This window comes from Chionomys nivalis, chromosome 17 (assembly GCF_950005125.1).
Source record: "Chionomys nivalis chromosome 17, mChiNiv1.1, whole genome shotgun sequence".
NCBI classification, from domain to species: domain Eukaryota; kingdom Metazoa; phylum Chordata; class Mammalia; order Rodentia; family Cricetidae; genus Chionomys; species Chionomys nivalis.
In genome coordinates, this window is record NC_080102.1 from 31,696,983 (window position 1) to 31,716,888 (window position 19,906).

Consider the following 19,906-nt stretch of genomic DNA (forward strand, 5'->3'; position numbering starts at 1 on the left):
CCCTATGACGCAGCTTGAGGTTAGGGACATCTTCCCTAGTACCTTCCAGACAAGGAACCGTCCGAAACCGGAAGACTCGAGGGAACTTGTAATAGAAAACAGAGTTCAGGGAGAGGACTGTGTACCTTGGAGGCAAGACAGGCAAACTGGGGAAAAAGGAAAGAGCTAGGGGTCTGGAGTTTGTCTACCAAAGTTTTCATCCAGGCAGCTGTGAAAGCTGCCTTTCTGCCAGAATGATGAGGACCTTGGGCACGAGGCTCCACCCACCTCCACCGGAAGGATGGAGGAATGGCTAACGTCAATCTAGCTCTGTTAGCCAGGTGGCTAAACCTCGTCTGTGTGGCCCCCAAGCTCGGGATGGTGCTTGAAATAGGAGAGAGATGACTGAATTTCTCTGAGTTTACCTTTAGCTTTTGTAAGGTTTGGGTCAGAAGGGCCCAGCTAATGGTATTTACAGCCCTCAGTTTACCCTTTAGCTTTGCGGCCAATTCTGGGCTCCAAGAAACTCTTCTGTAGGTTTTGTTTGTTTTTTAAGACACTACCTTTCTGGCTTTCTTTTCTCCAGCCTGCCCAGCTCCAGGGCTCACAGTTAGCTTACTATGTTCTATTTCTAGCTTGTTGCCCTCCTGGACTGGGATTCCATACCTTGTCTGTGATGTGCCAGCCTCCAAGGGACCGTAGGGTCTCAGCTATCACCATGCCAGGTCCAAAGGGAACCCCGTTTCTCCAAATTCTAAATGCAGAAGGAACAAATGGTGCCTATTCACATACCAAAGCACACGCTGGCCTCCAGGTTCTCTCAATGTCACAAGTACCTGTTATACTTTTCAGAGTCCATGCTGACCTCCTAACCTCCCCTCTCCTCCCCTCCCCTTCCCTCCCCCCTCCCCTAAACTATTCTCTCTCTGTGTCTCTCTCTGTGTTTCTCTCTGTTTCTCTCTGTTCTCTCTCTCTCTCTCTCTCTCTCTCTCTCTCTCTCTCTCTCTCTCTCTCTCTCTCTGTTTCTGTCTCTCCCTCTCTCCAACCCCCATGTTCTGCTCCTGCTTCTCTCATGGTCAGATCTAGTCTGCTGGCCATGCTCAGTCTGCCTCTTTTCCTCTTTGCTCTGGATTCTTCCAGATGCCTCTGGCTGTTCTCTCTCCCATATTTACAATAAAAGATTTTCCTTGACCATGCCATGGATGGTCATGTCATCAGTTTATAAGGTGAGCATGACTTTCCTTTCTATCTGGCTGATCCTGTGGTCACCTGAGACATACCCAGCTGGTCCCTGATCCAGGCACCCCAGGCTGCAGGCAGAGAGTTAGGACCAGACAGGTTCTCTATGCCATCTCTCCCTCAGGTTGGGACCCTTTCATCTAGTGGTCTATGGGAAGGGCTTAGGAGCCAGACTGTGGCACACCATCCTCTACCTGCCTTTGTCAGGTTCTGTCTGGAACACAAGTCAGGCCCAGGTGAAGCCAAACTTCTGGGGAGCCTTGTGAACTCTCTCTGATCTGCAGGATCAGGCCCCAGGGCTGTGAAAGCTCCCTGAAGGGACTCAGTGCAGGCATGTTCAAGGATAGGAACTGGGCTAGGAGGCCACAGAGATGGAACCCACTTGACGCTGGAATTCCTATGCACTGCCGATGAAGTCAGGGTTCAGCCCGGGACCAGGACGCAAAGACTGGCCAGGATCAGGACTCAGTGTGTGACCCAAAACTGTTCAGTCTATAACTGCACTGAAAGAGTATGGTCAGGGTCAACTCTTAAGATTGTGATAAATAAAGGCCAGTGATTGAAAATGAGGACGTGACAGTTCTTAGGTAAGGTTGAGGAGAAGGATTTTATTTTGTTTTTTTGTTTATTTTGTTGTTTGTTTTTGTTTTTTCGAGACAAGGTTTCTTTGTGTAACCCTTGCTATCGTGGAACTTGCTCTGTAAACCAGGCTGACCTTGAGCTTATAGAGATCCTCCTGAGTCTCTGCCTCCCACGCTGGATTGAAGGTGTGCATCGCCACTGCCCTGCTGAGAAGGTTTTTACTGTAGATATGAGGGAGAGAATAGCCAGAGACATCTGGAAAAATCCAAACTGAACATGGCCAGCAGAATAAACCAAATCTTTAGAAGAGAGGGCAAAGGGAGGTGACCAAGAGAGAGCCAAGGGCAGAGTCAAGAGCCAAGGGTGCTCCTGACTGAAAAGCCTGAGTTATATAGGAATCAAGTTGGAAAGGGAAGTGCAGCCCAGCCCCTGGGGTGGACAGGGGTGGGTAGGGAGCGGGGTGAGAAAGGTTTGGGGGGAATCACCAGTGAGACTTGTCCCTAGTTTCTTTGCAACCTGATAGGCAGGGGTCCTGGGTATTACTGGGACAAAATCTAGGCATGTGAATAGGATTAGGGTTCAGGGTGTGACCAGCATAGGGCTCAATGTGTGACCAGAATCAAGGCTTAGTGTGACAAGGATGAGCACTCAACGAGATCGGGATACAGGCTCAGTGTGTGACTCAAGACTCGGGTTACAGGTCTGCACGCATGTGCCAGGTTCCCATGGTGGTTTCTGGGCAAGGAGACCAGAGTTTGCAAACAGGGGGAGATGGCCCTTGGCCATGTTGTGAGCTTGGAGCTGGGAGTTGGAGTTAGAAGATCTGTGGAGCATCCTGAAGTTCACAGAGGGCTTATGTTCTGATGCCAGGGATCCCCTTGGCATCTCTGAGCCTCGGTTTCCCCAGCCTGTATCTTTTCTCAGGGATCTCGTATGGATGACTGAGGTCAGCATGAATGCTGCTCTCTTGGGACACACCCCAACCTCATGACCCTACCTACCTTTCTTCCTCCCACCACCCATGCGGTTGACTGCCACAGTAGGTCAGCAAGCCTTCCCAGAGTCGCTCCTTGGGGCTGGGCCAGATGTAAGAGCAGAACAAGGGAGATTGATAAGGCACATTTCCTGGCCTGATGGAGTTCACCCAGCCTTGGGACAGATGAGTGTGAACGGGTGCAATGACCACCCAGTAGAGACACGTTATGACGGCCCTAAGAATAGGGGACCACAGCAGTACAGCGCTCCGGGGAAGCCCAGACTTAGAGGCAGCTTCAGATAAGGTGGCCAAGGTGCTGTGATCACAAACAGCTCTCTTATAGAGGGGTAGCAGGCATAAAGGCCGTGGGTAAAAGAGGGATATGCCTGGTGTAACTTGAGAGTAAGGATTAGGGACATAAACACCAGGCAGGCAGCCTCTGGTCCTCTTAGGCTGGCTCTACAAAAGACACCTAGCTCACTGTAAGTCCTACAGCAGAGGGACCCCCATGTCCATGCCATGGGCAAAATTCACCTTTTATATTTAGCTCAGTGGTTTTGGTGGCTGAGAAATTCAACCTGGGCACATTCATGTCCCCAGCCTTGGGCTTCTCAGACCTCCTAGTGACATCACTTTTTTCTTCTTTTTTTTTCTTTTTTCTTTTTTTCTTTCTTTTTTGAGGTCACCAACGATACTCCAAGGAATCATTCTAGTTTTAAAAAGGAGGCTGTTGCTTCTGCTCAGAGTAGGCATGCTCCGGATGAGACATCCCACCTGCTCCTTGGCTTGGCCAGCTGTTTACATTCTCTCTCGTGTGCAGGGCCCCCAGCCCTTCCCAGCAGGCTTGCCTGGGCAGGGCAGAGAGAGCAGAAATGAGAGATAAAGAGCACCCTCAGAGCAGCAAACAACGGCCAGGTGTGTAATTAACATTTCAGCGCTGATAGTATCGCCTCCACGTGGACTCTCCCTCTCCTAGTTAGTCTTAGTCATACCCCATTGAGAGGTGACATCTCTGCCTTCACCTCTTCTTCTGCCCCCTGTGCAGGAGCTTTTTATTATTTGGGTTTTTGAAACTAGAGGGTCTCATGTAGCCAACCTGGCCTTGAACTCTTGGTCCATCTGCCCCTTCTCCCAAGCGCTAGGGTTATGGTCTTGGATAATTGCCTTTATTATTATTACTTAATTTTTTCTTTTCTTTTTTTTTTTTTAAGAAAGGGTCTCATGCAGGCTGGCCTCAGACTTTCTATGTTGCTGAGGTTGGCCTCGAATTCCTGATCAATCTGACTCTACTTCTCAAGTTCTGGGGTTATAGGCATGGACTAAGATGTTCAAGCTACATATTTATGTATTTGTTTTTGAGGGTCTCATTATGTAGCTAGGCTGGTCTTGAACTCACAGTCTTCCTGTGTCTGCTTCTGAGTGTTGGGATTGTAGACATGTGCTACCCATGCCTGTTTCAATTCAAGAGGTTTTTTCGTTTGGTTTGTGTAATCCCAGCCTCCAGCCTCCATCTTTGGAGGCCCCTCTCCTGTGCCCCTCGAAACTTGATCCCTCCCCAAGAAGGGTCAAAACCACTCCCACAGGCTATTTAAACTGCTTCCCAAAAAATAAACATGTGGTTTTCCCTCTTCCTCTTGGGTGGAGTCTTCTCGTTTCCCCTCCAGGCCACCCAGGAGTGCAGGTGTCTAATTAAACCTGGATATCTTTTAATTTGGTCTGATTTGATTTGATTGGGATGATTTTCCATCAGTGGAGTGGCTCGGTTAGAAAATAGTCCAAACAGTTTGGTTTGGTGTTTCAAGACAGGGGTTTTTCTATGAGCCCTAGCTGTCCTGGAACTCACTCTGTTAGACCAAGCTGATCTCCAACTCAGAGATCTTCCTGCCACTACCTCCTGAGCACTGGGATTAAAGGCATGTGCCACAATGCCTGGCCTCATTCAAGAGTTTTTAATTCAAAAGACTATACAAAATATTTGCTGAACTGGGTACAACGACTCACATCTATAATCTGGAAGATTACTGAACATTTGAAGCCAGCCTAAACTCAAGGGCAACCTGGGCTACAGAGAAAATGAGTTCCTGGTTCCATCCAAGGGTTATAGCATCACAAAAATGAAAAAGAAAGAAAGAAAAAAAGAAAGAAAGAAGGAAGGAAGGAAAGAAAGAAAAAGAAAGAAATAAAGAAAGAAGCAAAAGGAGGACATTACTGTTCCTAAGGGGTTAAGGTTTTTATTATAGATAAAAGGGAGGAAATGAGCAGAGGCAGAGACATCTGGAAGAGTCCAGAGTAAACATGGCCAGACTGAGCTGCGCCGTGTGAGGGGGTGTGCAGAGAGAGGAGCCGCCAACCAAGAGGGGCAGCCTGGGCCAAGAGACTGGCCAAGAGGCCAAAAGGTAAATGGACTGGTGTAGCCAAAATGTCTGGATTGTACAGGGAAGAGCAGCTGTGGGAAGAACAGCCCAGGCCCTGTTTAGAGTAGGGGGCAATATACCAGCCAGAGGGAAAACCCAGAGGCCAGTGTCAGTCATTTGTCCCAGGTTTGGGGTTTAAAACATAAGGCAGAGTGTGACCTTTTCTCCAAAAAAAAAAACAAAGAAAGAAACAAATCGTTCTACTTTTTGTTCTGCAGAATGTTCTGGAAGACTCAGAGGTGGCTGGCTGGTAAGTCTCACTATGTAGCCCAGGCTGGCTGCTTTGGCCTAGGTTTACTGAGTCCTTCCTTCCACCTCCAAACTGAATGAGGGAGCCTGCTGTGGATAGCGTCCAGTTTGGAGGAGTGGTGACCCATCCATCCATCTGTCCCTGCCTCACCCTGTGAGTCCTGCGTGGAAGCCAGGAATCCTTCCTTGGTTTTCCAGAGGACACTGATGACAGCTGAGGCTACAGGGAAGTGTGGAAACTTCAGGCTGGCTGCCTCTGTCCAACCCCTACTTGGAGGGTCAAGCCCAGCTCTGTCTCTCTTGGTCCTTGCTGTGGACACCCAGGATCTTCCACTGGCCTTGAACTCACAGAGATCTGCCTGCCTCTGCCTCCTGAGTGCTGGAATTAAAGGCATGTGCCATAACTTCTCAACTGGGTCTTCTAGCTCTTGGGGTCCCCTAGACCCAGAAGTCTACATTGAAGTCTCCCCACAAACTCTCTGTGGAGTGTGAGAGGACAGCCTGGACACCAGTGTGTGACCAGGACCTGTTTGTTGGGAAGCATCTTCCAGGGAGCACCTACATTCCAGCTCCTTTAGCACTAGAGCCTTTCCTCTCTCCAGCCTCAGTTTCCCCACCTACTGTAATTAAACCAGGTATCCTTGTCTCTTGTGCGGTCTAAACAAGATCACAGACTGCACTGTCTTGGAGACCCCAACTCTACAGAAAGAATACCACCATAGAAACCCCCAGACTTGGCACAGATGCCTGGGGCTAGGAAGAGCACGAAGGACGTGTGGCCCTGTCCTGGCTGGGCTGGGTACAAGCCTGTTTTCTAGTGGCCAGGACTGGCAACCATTGGCAGAAGCTGATGTTCTCAAATGAGTCAGCAGGGATGGGAACATTAATTCATTTGAGTAGCCGGCTCTGTTAAAGGTTCAGAGGAAAAAGAACCTTTGCTAAGTCTGGGCCAAAGGTACCAACGGGGACACAGAGTTGGTATCCAGGGACACACCTTCGAGTGTACCTAGTTAGCAACTCGGGGTTTTGCTGGGTGCCAGACCTGTACCTAGCATTGGGCTCCGGAGAAGCTATGCTTCACGAGCCACCCTCAAGGAGTGTCAGTCTGACGAGGGAGGAGGGTGAGGAAACACCACACTGGGGCCAGGACCTTTGAGCCCTTGGGTAGAGCATGATTGGCAGAGAGGCATCAGACAGTGAAGGGACCAAGGCAAAGGGGTCCTGAGGAGCAGCGGGGAAGGGTTACTGAGCAGAGCAGCCCAAGAGTCTCCAAGAGGGATTGATTGGCCTTCTGTGGCTGATGGAGAAACTGTATTGGGCAAAGAAGTAGGGTTTGGGTGTGGAAGGGAAGCCCTGAGTCACAGGAGACCTCCAGGAGTTGACTGGCTGTGTCTGGGTCAGAAGCTCCAGAGGTGGGATTAGCCCTCCTCAGAGTGGGGATGGGTGAGAGAAGGTGGCCACCAGGTGGCCCCAGAAGTCTGCGTCTTCCTTGTATTGTCACAACTGCTACAGAAGGACCATGTGTTCTCCATGTGTGACTTCAAACCATTCCCCTGCTCGCTTTGCACAATGTCAGGTCAAGATAGACTCTCTCAAGACAGGCTTGGGAGCCCCTAGGTGCATTGTTGAGCAGCTGCCCTTCCTCCCTGGGGGCACCCAGGCTGGTGGGCAGAGTCAGGTGCCCACACCCTCTAACCTGTAGGGAACCTAGTATAAGCTGCCTGGAGGACGAGGGAATCAGTTCACTTCCCAGGCTTCCAGAAGGAAGCAGCTCTGCCTGTATCTTGACCTTGATTATGACCTCTGGAATGGTAAAAGGAACCCTGAATTTGTCGCTCTTGGTGACAAGAAAGGAAAACACGCAGGCAATTCTGGGGCCAGTGGCCAGTTGGCCCAGTCTCATGCTGTCCTGCAGCCGTGAGCTGGAGAGGGCCAAGCCCATTCCAGAGCAGGGAACCTGGTTCTAGAACAGGGGACAGTAACGAGAACAGGGCTGGCCCTGTCTCTAGGCATAGTCCACTGACTGGGCTGGCACAGGACGAGGAAATGATCAACAAGATACCATGGCAGCCAGACTCACACACATACTTGTAGGGGATGGGGTGACAGAACTGTCATAAATGTACTATGGGGGGAGGCAGGGTAAGGAGTAGAACCGGCCTGCATCTAACACGGCTTGGCTTTAGAGGTCACTGAAGGACTCAGGGTAAGCAGTCTGTGGATCACTTTCTTTTTTTCTCTTCCTTCTTTCCTTCCTTTTTCCTTCCTTCCTTCCTTCCTTCCTTCCTTCCTTCCTTCCTTCCTTCCCTCCCTCCCTCCCTCCCTCCCTCCCTCCCTCCTTCCTTCCTTCCTTCCCTCCTTCCCTTTCTCTCTCTCTCTCTCTCTCTCTCTCTCTCTCTCTCTCTCTCTCTCTCTGCTTTCTGGCTTGTTTGAGAGCACCTCATGTGGCTGGCCTGAAACTCACTATGAAGCCTATGAAGACTCTGAACTTGTGATCCTCCTCCTGTCTTTACACTCTAAGTGCTGGGATTACAGGCATGTACTGCCACACCCAGTTTACAAGGTGCTAAACTTGAGCTTGTTAGTTAAACACTCTACCAAGTGAACGGTATCCCCAGCCTCTGGGTCTCTGTTTCGTTGAGACAGGTTCTTGCTATGTGTCCCAGGCAAGTCTGGAACTCACTCTGTCTGTCACCTAGTCTGGCCTCAAAGTTAGCAGCAATCATCTGTCTCAGACTCCAGAGTTCTGGTGTGTGCCACCATTTTACAGACCACTTTCCTGGTGAGGACGAAAGTCCCCCACATTTGACTTGACCTCTGGTGGGTCACTGGGTTGGGCCTGGGGCATCCTGAGTCTACTACAAACACCAACAGCACCTCTGTTGCTCACAACTCCTCAGGGCGTTGCTCGCTTGTTAGCAGATAAGGCTACTTTGTAATAGCTTTCCATTCATAGCATAGAGTTAACCTTTTCTGTGGAGTTAACCTTTTCTGTGGCATTCAGTGGATGGACGTGGTTGTGCAAGCATCATCATCCTGCAGTTGAGAACATCTCCCATGGAAACAAAAAGCCAAGACCCCTGAGGCAGCTGCTCCCAATACTCCCCAACTCTAGCAGCTCCCTTCTGCTCTTGGGCCAGGCCTTCCAGCCCCTCGGAATCAACAGAGCAGACCTTGAATTTGGCTTTTTTTCCCACTTAGCCAGATGTTTCATTTTTCTTTTAAAAATTCATCCAATAATTTATTTATTTTAATGTGGGTGGGTGTTTTGCATGTATGTATGTATGTATGTACCTACCATTTGTGTGCCTAGTGTCCTCACAGGCCAGAGAAAAGCGTTGGGTCCCCTGAAACTGGAGTTACAGGTGGTTGTGAATCATGTAGGTGCTGGGATCAGAACCTGGGTCCTCTGCAAGAAACCAGTGCTCGTAACAGCTGAGCTATGTCTCAAGTCTCATCTACATTGTAACCCATGTCAGAATGCCCCCTTTCTGTGGCCAAGTGACAGCCGTTGCAGAATGTCTGTCTGATCCTCTTTAATACATACTTGGTTTGTTTCTACCCTTCTGGCTGTGCCAGTGGTCCATGAGCCAGGGCAGGGCATTGATTAGGACAACACTTTACTGAAGCCCTAGGCTTGGGGCTGAGGTCATGGCTACATTCTTACACCCCTTACTTTCCAGGCCCTCATCCTCTCAGCTACCAAAGAGAACAGCTTCCTGAGATTGGCCTGGGCTGGAAGGAGGCCGGCCTCCTGGAGAAAGGTGGTTGGTGTAGTCTGGGTCTTTCAAGAACTGGTGTCTAGGAAAAGGTGTTGCAGGTTGGATAGCAGGTGACGGGGCTGGAAGGCGAAGGTGGCTCAGGCTGGTGTACTGGCTGGTGCTGGAAATGGCCCAGTTAGGACTACTGTCCCTGTAGGTATCTTTGATGTACCTAGAGGGCCTCAGCCCTCAGGTCAGAGGACCATAAGGTTCTTAACTTGAACGTTCCTGTGTCCAAGGAGTCTGAGAGGATTCTGGGGTTCACAGGATTAGAAGGAACAAGCAGAAGATTTTAGTGCTGACTGTGTTCTTTCCTGATATGTCCCCCTCCCCACAACAGGCTTCAACCTCTGTCTACTCCTTGGTACCCTATCCTGATTGCTGCAACGACATCTATGGCTCAGGCCAGGCTTGCTGTGAAGTAGGCTTCGCCTGAGCTGTCTATGACTGTTCTTGGCCCTCTTGGCCTTTGATACTGTGCCTTGTCCAACGATGATCTCTTTCCTCCCACTAGGAGGTCCCTGCAGCTCTAGGGACCACTTTCCGTCTCTGCCAGCAATGCTGTGTCTCACCACACAGGAGTGGAGCCTACTGTGTCCTCCTAACTAGGGGTTTGGGGTGGAAGAGAGAGAGTAGGGGCCAGGGCTTTGCAGAAGAGTGAGGGAAGGTGCCTGGGGTGTTTGGGCTTCTCAGTCAGAGAGGTAGGGAGCTGACTGGAAGTCAGTGGCTCATTGCCCCCTCCCTGGGCTGTTCACCCAGGGCTACAGGAAAGAACGCTTAGTTTATGGAAAAGCCAGTCTTCCCCTCCCCAATTTTCTTCCAGGATTTAATACCTCTGGGCCAATACTCTGGACAGGAAAGTAAGTGGGAAGGTTGCTGGGCAACCAGGAGGGGCCTCTGCCAGGCAGGCAATCGGCAGTTTTTCAGCTGATGGTAATGGAGGAGCACATGGCTGTGCTGGAGAAGGTGTCTGACTCCTTCTCAGGCCCTGTCCTTGGTCTCACTTCACCTGTGAAAGGAGGCTTTCCAGGCATGTGTGAACACCAAGTTCTAGGCCAGTCTGGTGTAAATGGGAGTTCTAGGCCAGCCTGGTGTATATGGGAGTTCTAGGCCAGCCTGGTGTATATGGGAGTTCTAGGCCAGCCTGTTGTATGTAGGGGTTCCAGGCCAGCCTGGTGTATATAGGGGTTCTAGGCCAGCCTGGTATATATGGGAGTTCTAGGCCAGCCTGGTGGATATGGGAGTTCTAGGCCAGCCTGGCCTATATAGGAGTTCTAGGCCAGCCTGGCCTATATAGGAGTTCTAGGCCAGTCTGGTGTATATAGGGGTTCTAGGCCAGCCTCGTATATATGGGAGTTATAGGCCAGTCTGGTGTATATAGGGGATCTAGGCCAGCCTGGTATATATGGGAATTCTAGGCCAGCCTGGTGTATATAGGAGTTTTAGGCCAGCCTGGTGTATATAGGGGTTCTAGGCCAGCCTGGTATATATGGGAGTTCTAAGCCAGCCTGGTGTATATAGGAGTTCTAGACCAGCCTGGTGTATATAGGAGTTCTAGGCCAGCCTGGTGTATATAGGAGTTCTAGGCCAGCCAGGGCTATAGAGTGAGGCTCTGCTTAAAAAAATAAATAACTAAATAACTCTAGGCTAGAGCCAGTGTAGCGCTGGCTGCTCTTTCAGAAGACCTGAGTCCTCTTGCCAGTATCAACATGATAGCTCACAACTCTCTGTAACTACAGCTACAGGGGATCTAATGTCCTCTCCTGGCTCCTGTGAATACCAGGAACACACACGGCACACAAAGACATACATACAAGCAAAACATCCATACACATAAAATAAAATTTAACTAACTAACTAACTAACTAACTAACTAACTAACTAACTAACCAACCAGATTTGGACTAGTTAGCCTGCCCCAGGGCTTCTCAAATTGGGTTCCCAGAGGAGCCCCGGACCTTTTAGGGTGGCCGTTCAGTCCCTCCCTCATCTGCTCTTCATGACAGAGTTCCTGCTCAATTTACCTCCCCTCCCACCACAGCCTAGGAGTGGGCAGAATGGCTGTGGCAGGCCAGCTCTGTCCTCTGTGGGAAAGGACAGGCTCTGGACCCACAAATAGTCGAGTGTGGGCAAAAATAGCCCCGGCTTTCACAACACACATGGAAAGTGAAATAGGAAGTCTGAGCACAGGCCCAGTCCGGAGCTTCCCTGGGAGATGGCCTTTTCTATTCTCATTTATAGACAAGGCACCTGAGGCCCAGAGGTGGGAGTAACTGGCCTGAGATGATTCTCCCAGCTGGTCACCTGTGTATCCCACAACATGGCTTCCAGTTCTATATCTACCTCCAGAGTGCTTGTGCCTAGAGATGTCTTCATTAATTTCTCCCATAGAAAAACTCCTACACATCCCATGAAGCCCAACTAAGCCAGATACAGAAATCACAGCACTCAGGAGGCCTGAGGCAGGAGGACTGTCAAGGGTGAGTTTGAGGAGAGCGTTATAGCATGTGACCCTGTCTCAAGAAAATGAAGAAAAAAAAAAGGAAGAAAGAAAGAAGAAAGGAAGGAAGGAAGGAAAGCAAAGTCTGCTGGAATGTCACGTCTCTGGACAGCCTTCCTCATTTTTCTGGCCCACAGCTGAGTCATACTGGGGTTCTTTCAGTATCTCACCACCCTGGATTAGACTGGGGGTTCCTCTAGAACAGGAAGTCTGCCTTGTTCGTTGCTATACCCCGACCCTGGGTCACGCCAAAGCTGATCACAGGTGCTCTCAAGTGCCTGTGGAATGACAGAGTGGCGGGCTGTGTAGAACACACTGTGCCTTGCTCCCTCCCAGAATTTTTAGCATAGTAACCGGAGGAATGAGGGTCATCGTGACCAGTTCAGCCATTAGGAAGCCACGGCTCAGAGAGGCAGAAACCACATGCCGAAAGGTCACATCAGTCAAGGGCTGGACCTTGCCTCCTTCCCAGTCCTACAGCCAACTGGGCTTCTTGGGGAGTCCATCTTGAAGCCAGAGGCAGAATTAGGTGAGACCTGGGGCCCCATTTCTACATCTTCCTCCACGGCTCTCACTGTGCCATCGTCATATCCCACCACCCTCATTCTGCCACATGTGCAGGATCCTTCAAGGGTACTTGGTGAGAGGCAAAGGCTGGAAGTGGGGAGCAGAACCTGTCTCAGTAGGGATCCCAGTAGATCCATCTTTAGTCGCCAGGAGGGAGCAGGAGAAGGAAGGGTTTGATGCTCAGTTAAAACCAGAGCCGACCTGCATGACTGTCTAGCTTGGGAATGACTAGCAACCACACTCCTTCCCTCAGGCCATCCCCACTTCTCATACCCTTTAAAGGTACTTGGAAAACACTAAGACCCAAAGGTTCCCACGCAAGGGACTCGGGTGGGCGTGGCCAGAAGCCACAGTCAGGGGAGGTGTGTGGAAGTCTCTGGAGCTGAAGAAAAGATTTCTGGCTCATGTGTGAAGAGTCAAAACTTGGAGGGGTCGTTCTCTATCTTCATTGCTACAGCCAAGGGCCCGCGGCAGGGGGGTAGGTGGTGGGCATCCTCTGTGAATGGTGACAGGCTGTGGGCGGTAGAAGAAAGGGTGGAAGACATCTTCCCTGGCACTAACTCTTGCTGCGACTGGGCCCCAGATGGTCCCGGATACCCCGAAGCCCTTTGGCATGCCAGAACCCTGATGGAGCCAGCCAATCAGCTTGCGGTGCTCTGTCATTGCATGCGACCCTCTACAGCCAAGCAGTCTATGGCGGTGTCACAGTCATGGCTGTTGGAACAGGGCCTGCTGGTCCCTAAGGCCTGAATCCTCTCTGCTTGATGGCAGAGGCCCGGAACTCCTGCTTTCTTCTTGGCATCTTTCCATCAGTCTGCCCGCTGCTTTTTTCTTGCCTGGCATAGGGCAGATGCCAGCACTCTGTGGTTGGATGTATGAGGAACTGTTTGTTGGTACACCCCCATCCTCAGACCTGTTTCTCCTGCACACACAGTGGGCTCAGCTGCCAGCTAGGCTCTACAGCTCTGAGAAGGCACCTCTGTGGGCTCTTAGATAGCAGACAAATGGAATGATGTTTGTTTTGAGAGACAGAGAAAGAGAAGGAGGGAGGGAGGGAGGGAGGGAGGGAGGGAGGGAGGGAGGGAGGGAGGGAGGGAGGGAAAGAGAGAGACTCTCTATGTAGCCCAGGACCTGCATCACCATGTGTGGCTTGTGAATAAAATTATTGTCCCCCTAAGATACATTTATTTTTATTAATTCATTTATTTTATTAAATTTATTAATTTGTTTGCTTGCATGCATGGATGTATGTGTACCACCTGTGTGCATGGTGTCCACGGAGGTCAGAAGGGGTGATGGATGCCCAGGAACTGGAGTTACAAACGATATGAGATACCACGTGGGTGCTGGTTACTGAACCCAAGTCCTCTGCAAGAGCAGCCAGTGTTTTTAACCATTGAACCATCTCTTCAGTTCTGAATAAAATACTTAATTTGGTGACCATGGATGACCTTGGGGTGCTCTTTGCTCACACAAATCACCTGCAGTGGCAGTTTGGCGTCAGGAAGGAGGGTGGCACTGTCTAGGCAGGAGGCCTGGAGGCCTGGCCCAAGGGAGGGGAGAGAGTTGCTTGCTGTCCAGCCCCCCGACAGCTTCTCAGGTTACTCCAAGCTAAGTTACTTGCTGTCCCTTCGTCTTTCTCTCCTCATTCTCATATAGGGAGGACACTACTTGCTTGGCAGGGTGGCTGGGAGCGGGAGGCTCTTCTGTGTTCTCGTTCTACGATGGGCAGAGTAGAACCCTGCTCTAAGAGTAAGACACAGGGTGCATAACTGTGGAGTTAGCCTTTCAGGCTTGGAGGCCAGAGGCAGCTGATCTCCTTGGTTCCTGACTGGCGCTGGGGTTTAAGTGCTTATAGGCAACTGGTTTCTTGGCTGACATTAAACACAGTTTACAGGCAGGGACGCCTCTGAGCCTGGAGCATGGTGTACCAGTGAACTGCGTCAGAAGAAACTGAGGTCAAGGTTGCCGGCCTGCGCAGCTGCAGAGCCCAGCCACTGACGGCTTCCCGGACAGTAGGACAGCTCTGCTCCCCTCTCCTCCCAGGAACTGGACATCTCCATGCTAGTCAACAGGCTGGCGCAAGCATTAGGATGAGGGACACTCATACCAGGGGCAGAGGCCAGGCTCATTGTCGCTGGGTCAGAGAGCCTCTCCCCTGCTCGATCCTCACTTTACACCCCAGGGCAGCCCCAGCCCTTCATCAAAAGCCAAACCAACCCTTCTTCCTCCCTGTCTCTATTCTTGCTTTGCTCTTCAAACGGTGGCCTTTAGATATTCTACCAAGGCCATCTTGGTGGCTGCCTCCTGCTAGAAGCCCTCTCGGGTGCACATTTGGAATAGCCTTCTACCTGTGCTGAGCTCTGAGATGAACATCCAGATACCAGATGGTTCGCGTGAGCACAGATGAGGGCATGGCATGGATGCTCAGGGCCCAGACTGTGTGGCTGAGGAAGTGGTAAGGAGGTGTGACCACTGTGCTGCTCTCAGTGGGGCCCTTCAAGAGGACAGGCATGCAATGAGGATGGCCTCCCTCAACTGCAGAAAAAAATTGGTGAAGGGCCTGCCCTTAGCCTGAACTTGTCCCCTGCAGTTGGCTGAGCGCAAAGACCTCTGTCTCCTTGACTTGATGCTCCTGGTCACTCAGGTGCTGGGAAGCCATGGCTTCTCCAAATGGATGTTTGAACTTCTGACACCTTGTTCCCAGCCGGCAAGCGCCACCTGGTGGCCTCAGGTCCCATACACTCTGGTGTAAATGACATTACCAAGGCCACAGCTAGCTGGCCTTTCTCAAGATCTATTTCAAGTCAGGAAGAAAATGCAGCAATCTTGCACCCAGCCTGATACCCAGGAAGTGCTCTTTTTTTTGTTGTTTGTTTTCTTTTCTTTTCAAGACAGGGTTTCTCTGTGTAGCCCTGGCTGTCCTGGAACTCACTTTGTAGACCAGGCTGGCCTCGAACTCAGGGATCCACCTTCCTCTGACTCCTGAGTGGTGGGATTAAAGGTGTATGTTACCACCGCCTGACTGGAAGTGCTTTTTTTGTCTCTGACCACCTCTGCGTGGGATGAGTCTCTGAGGACTATACCACTGTGACTGCAGTGTGTGTGTGTTCTGTTGAGAGAGACCTCAAATTATATGAGGGATAAGGCAGAGGTAGGGACTGAGTGACTGAGTCAAGGAAGGAAAGAATGTGCTGGGCTTTCCTGGAGATAGCCCTGTCTTCTCAGACAACTCAAATGAGTCACTAATTTTTTTTTTTTTTTTTGGTTTTTTTTTTTTGAGACAGGGTTTCTCTGTAGCTTTGGTGCCTGTCCCGGAACTAGCTCTTGTAGACCAGGCTGGCCTCGAACTCCCAGAGATCCGCCTGCCTCTGCCTCCCGAGTGCTGGGATTAAAGGCGTGCGCCACCACCGCCTGGCTGAGTCACTATTAAGTGCCGAATACCAAGGAGCAACATACAGACTCACACATATGTGCACATGTACACACACACCTCCTCAAATATCCTGACACACACATGCACACATATACACAGACTCATGCATACACGGGTGCCATATACACATGATGAGCTTACACATGGGCACGATGACTGCAGCCACAATGTGACGAGCCACCTCATGTTCCTGCCGCCATGTCTTCCCTGCTGTGATGGACTGAACCCTTCTTCAACTGTAGCCTTAAATTAACCCTTTAGTTGCTTCTTTTAATTTTTTTTTTATCATTTATTACATGTGTGAGTGAGAGTGCAGGTGTGAGCATCCCATGCATGCACGTCATGGGATTTGGTCCTCTCCTTGGAACAGGCCCATCAGGCTGTCGTGCAAACCATGCCTGTCCCCACTGAGCCACTTAACCGGCCCCCTTGAGTTTCTTATCAGGTATTAAGTTGTGGCAACAACGGAAGGGACTAACAAAGAACTAACAAAAAGAATTGGTACCAGAAGTGGGAGCTGGTCCACAGAGACCCTTCCTATTGATCTAGTGAGATCCTGGAGGCGTTCTTTCTAACACTTTTAAACCCACTCTTGGTTTGTTGAGACAGGGTTTCTCTGTATAGCCCTGGCTGTCCTGGAATTCTCTTTGTAGACCAGGCTGGCTCGAACTCAGAGGGATCTGTCTGCCTCTGCCTCTTGAGTGCTGGGATTAAAGACATGTAACCCCTCCCCTGCCCCTCAAATCTCTTTATATATAGACCACCTGTGGGAAAGTGCCATCCACTCTGAGGGCGGGTCTCCCTCCTCAATTAGACCTCTTTGGAAATGGTATCACCCAGGTGACTCCTTATTCTTTCAGGTTGACAGCCATATTACCATCATATACACACACACACACGGACATATACACAGACTTATACATATGCAAATATACATGCATATGCATATATGTAGATTTATACTTGTGTATATTCAGACTCACACATGTACATGTATAAACATTTATACATGCACATGTAGATATATATACAGATCAACACCCATGCATACATAGACTCACATGTCATACGTACATATATATGCACACACAGACACAGAAACTTACATTTATGCATGCATAGACTCACACATTATACATATATACTTGCAATACATGCATGTATAGGTATTTGCATCTAGACTCACATCCATGGGTACATAAACACAGGCTCACAATATACTTTCACATATATGGCCAGCTTCATGCACACACACACACACACACACACACACACACACACACTTACATTCAAACGTCCAGAAGCATGTATCTACATACATGTACACACATGTACTACACACATATATGTAGACACTCACTTTTTTGTCTTCTGAGACAGGGTCTCATTATGTAGCCTACAGTGGCCTCGAACTTGAGGTAATCCTCCTGCCTTTGGTACACTCACTTCTTCTTGCACCCCCGCCTTAAGATAGAGTGAGTCCACTAAAGATCAGAAGAAGAAATGGAGGCCTAAGAGAACAGGAATAATTGGCATGAGGATGGAACACCTGTCTGATACCAGATGGTGGGCAGGGAGAAATCAGGCTTGGTGATCTGGAGGCTCCCTAGCACGCTGTGACTGGGAGCCAGTGAAGTTGAGTTCTGAGTGCGGATGAGGAAACCGAGGGGGAGGCAGAGATCCCTTCTTTGCCACGAAGCCCTCCTCTGAACCCACTCACTCACGGTTGTCACTGGCTAATCTGAGCCTGGTCCCAGCTGCCAGTCCCACAGTACAGGAAAACGTCACAGTATGGGACAATGGACTTGTCTGGAGAACCAGAAGGTCTTAGGGTGGTAGCGGAGGTTAATGACAGACACATGTAAAGTTGCTGGGTAGAGAACGGGGAGGGTAGAGTCTGGAGGATGCTGAGAAATCTCTTCAGTAGCTGGGAAGGAGTGGGTCTCGGCACAAAGGGTCTCAGGGAGCAAGGCAGAGGAGGGAGGTGGTGGCACAGGTGGGTAGGTGCTGGGATAGGATTGGTAATATTGTGAATAGAACCGTCCCGAACTAGGGGCAGAGGCAGAGGAGGGTCACAGGCAGTAGAGTGCTGTGGGCTGAAGAGTCTAGGGATCTTCCTGGGGTCGTGAGGTCCTGCGGACACAGGAGTGGGGAAAATGTGCCTGAAAGAATGTGTTCACGTGTGTGCATGCATGCGTGTGTGTCCGGGGGGGGGGGTTCTACCTGTTCTGCCCCACCCCCATATCCGGTCTATTCTGAGGCCATGTGACCCGTGCTGGCATTCAGGTGGTTGTCCTATGCCTCCTCAGCCAAGTTCGTATTTTCTGTGGTTCCCGTGTATGTGCGTCTAGGCTGGGATGAGGTCTGTGTGGGGAGTTCCCGCCCTGTCTTTGGGTGACACTGTCGCCTTGTTTTTCTAGCTTTACTTTTCTCCTCTGAGACCAAAGGGTGTGAGGTGGGTACTCCAATCAGCCAGGTGGTGTCTCCTTCCCTTGGATTTGCACCTTTGCCTGAGGGATCCCCTAGGAGGTGAGAGTGAGGTTCAGGGAGCTGTGGCAGACAGAGCCCTCCCACACCAGAAGGTGGTCTTGAGCTCAGGAGAAAGTGTGGAAGGTCTGGAATTCATTCGAACATTTCTCTGCTGGCCATCAGCTTGAACCAGATAGCCCCGCCTCAGGCCTGCAGGAAGCCAGGGCAGGCACCCAAGGTGACATTTCCTGCTATTAATGGAGGTTAATCTAAACAGTCCCTAATATTTACCTCTAGACGCCTCCGGCTGTTCAACGGTGCCAGACAGGAAGAATGATGAGTCTTGTACGGCCAGCCATCCCTCCCAGCATCCCTGCCTCCTCTGAGCCTTCCTGGGCCAAGGCCAGACAGACCGTTTGAGAGACAAAAGCTGGGTACCAATGAGAACTTTCTCAAGTTAACCCCCACAGACACTGCCCCTATCAATGAAGTAAGGTGGGTACCCTCACCTCTCAGGCCAGAGAATGAATGGCTTCTAGGCACTTAGTAGGGCCTCAGATGGGCCAAAGCTCCCCTGCCTCCAGGTCACCCCTTGAGGATTTGGTGAGATGCTTGGGCATCTAGCTGCTCACCTCCCTCTTCATTTCCTCCTTAGGGGTTCCACGGGACAGTGAGTGGAGAGGGAGGAGCAACACAGGTCCCTTTAGGCTGGGTGCCCCCACCAGCCCCCAACTGCCAGCTGGGAGCCGAGCTGGGCACAAGGAAAATAAACAGTGTTAATTCAGAGCATCGACTTCTAGTGAAGGATGCTGTTTACATCGGATATAAATACACAGTTTACGTCATTTGGGAGTTTTGAAAATCCAGGGAGGGGGAGGATAGACTGGACATGGAAACTTCATAGCCTGGGCACCATGGGCCTGAGCAGAGCCCTCCTGGACAAATCCTTAGCTGCTATATCTCTGAAATGGGGCGATGGTCTGGACTCCCAGGACCAGGGAGACCTGTCAGTTTCCTGGCCCTGCCCCCAGACCCCAGGTAGTCAAGATGCCCTGAGAATCCACTTTCTAGCTCCAAGGAGAGGGGAAGTGAGCGAGGTGTAAGGAAACTGAAGCTCCATAGCTCCGTAAGAGAGGTTGTCAGAGTTCTCAGAGGCGGGAGGATGGCCCCGAGCCTGGCTCTTGACTCTTCAGAAGGCGGCCAGTCTTGGCTTGAACAGTGGCAAGCTCCTGGTGCGGCCCTCAAAGGCCTTCACTAAAGGCTCTTATAGCCCGAGAAGCTTCCAAGGCCCTGAGGATTCCAGGTTGATGGTGTTATTTTAGACTTGGGCATGGCTCTTCGTCCACTTCTGAGACCCCTTTCTTCTAGAAAGGACTGTCCCAGAATAATTGCCTCCTCTTTACCCCCAAGCCTACTCATTCACTCCGCAGTGTGAATTGGAATGACAACGACAGGGAACCAGGATTGGGGAGTTTTTGACAGGGATGAAAAAGGGCAAAGGTAACAGACAGTCGGTGTGGTATGGGTCAGTGGAGTTGGGGCGAGAGACCGGGGCCTGTGCTAGAAAAGGTTGGGGGGGTTGTTCATGTGACGCTCAAGGGGCTGGTGTAGCTTCCTGTCCACCGTGAGCTTGGACTCTTTTTTTTGTTTGTTTTTGTTTTTCGAGACAGGATTTCTCTGTGGTTTTTGGAGCCTGTCCTGGAACTAGCTCTTATAGACCAGGCTGGTCTCGAA